A 2,017-nucleotide genomic window follows, 5' to 3' on the forward strand; every position below is an offset into this window, starting at 1 on the left:
TACTTCAAACAGACTTGGTGGCTGAGCTGCAAAAAGATTAGCACTATTAGCGGTAAACTATTTTAACATGGAAGAAATAGACGATACTTGAGCTGATAATGAAGTGAGGGCATCAACTTCATGAACTCTAGCTACACTTCTTCCTGAAGCTGTTCGATTTGTTGGCCATTGATAGTTATTACTCGTGATCCTCTCGATGATCTCATAAGCCTCATTTTAAGACTTAGAAAAAATTGCACCATTCGTAGAAGCATCTACCATCAATCTTGTATGTGCATGAGACCATTATAAAATGTCTCCAATTGGATACAATGAGGAATCCCATAATGAGGACACTTACGAAGTAACTCCTTGAATCGCTACCAAGCTTCATACAAAGACTTGTCATATAATTGTTGGAAAGTTGTGATCTCATTCCTCAACTTAGCGTTTTTGCTAGGCGAGAAATACTTAACCAAAAATCTCTCTGCTAATTCTTGCCATGTAGATATAGAACTTGGTGGAAATAAATTGAGTCATGCTCGTGCTCAATCTCACAACGAGCACAGAAACAACTTCAACCTTAGTGCTTCTTCAGTCACACTGGCTATCTTGAATGAATCACTCATCTCCACAAACAATCGAAGGTGGAGATGTGGATCTTCCGTGGGCATACCACTGAGTTGGCCCACCGTTTAGAGCATTTGAAACATCATTAGTTTCAATTCGAATTGGGTTGTCTCAATATCCGGCCTTCTAATTCTTAGATTTAATTCACTGAAAAGTGACACAACATATTATCTGATGCATCGATCCCTATCATCTGCAATGAAGATAGGATTTCATACACGATCGGCTTCATTACCTTGGTCTTGATTCTGATTTCCAAGGTCCATCTCGACTTGCCTTTGAGCTATTCGTTCACGTCTTCTTTGTCTAAAAGTTCACTCATTTTGGGGTTTACAGGGAGTAAATCAATAATCCGATCTATGCTCATAAACACCTGAAAAGAAAATCACAAAATAAAAAAGAATAAGTTAGTAATGTTAGAACTAAATCAAATTGAAAATAAATAATTTCACAAAAGAAATAACTATGGCAACAATTAACAATCCCTGGCAACGGTGCCAAAAACGTCTAACGCATTGGTTTGTGCAAGTGTACACAGTCGTTATCAAGTAATAAGTAAGTATCGAGTTATTGTCTCCATTGGGCCTGTATTTGTGCTAAGTCACCTAATTTGTAAAATTATATTAACAATTTGGTAAATAAAAACACAATATAGTTGAGAAGTGATGATTAAAATATATTAAACTAGATGCAACGATCCCTAATGCAAATTATCCTAAGTATGCAAAATATATGAATGAAATAGATTTTAGCAAAATTAAACACAATTTGCAACAATTATAACATAAATAAACTAGGAAAATTACTTAATTAAATTTAATTTATTATCAACATGCTTAATAACATTCAGAAAAACATTCCATGGCAACTCAATCTTTCATGAGTTTAGAAACCACATTAGATCCTTTCGGAATCCTTTACTTAGTAAATATGCATTTTACTGATCCTTATTTACTAAGGGTTTCTTAGCATTCATGTGAGGTAATGTGACAGCCCAAAATTGACCCTAGTCGGGATATGGTTTCGGGACCACAAAACCGAGGCATAAAAATAATTTAAAATTTATTTTGATGCCTATAATATGTGTGTGCTCATGTGTGACATTTTTGATGATTGATTTAGTGTTATAAAGGTGAATTTCACTAGAAGGGACTTAGTAGTGAACTTTGAAAGTACGATAGGGAAATGTGTGATGACTAATTAAAGCATGCATGCAAAACTATGGACTTGCATGTCAAATTTCCCCAAAACAAGCTAGTGGCCGCCATGACATGGTTTATGGGCAAAGAAAACATGTTGAAACATGTTTTGTTAATGCATGATGAATTAAATGATAAAATAATTAATGATGTTGGATGAGAAACAAAAAATCAAAAAATAGCTCATCCTTTCCCCATTGCCGTGCAAG

General features: G+C 34.8%; 1 non-coding gene across 1 annotated transcript; it reads left to right on the forward strand.

Moving 5' to 3' along the window:
• Nucleotides 1-318: 318 nt before the first annotated feature.
• Nucleotides 319-425, forward strand: LOC128293490 (small nucleolar RNA R71). Its single transcript, XR_008283671.1, has one exon. It is a non-coding gene; the product is annotated as a small nucleolar RNA R71 (small nucleolar RNA).
• The last annotated feature ends 1,592 nt before the right edge of the window (nt 426-2,017 follow it).

This window comes from Gossypium arboreum, chromosome 5, assembly GCF_025698485.1.
Source record: "Gossypium arboreum isolate Shixiya-1 chromosome 5, ASM2569848v2, whole genome shotgun sequence".
Taxonomy (NCBI): Eukaryota; Viridiplantae; Streptophyta; class Magnoliopsida; order Malvales; family Malvaceae; genus Gossypium; species Gossypium arboreum.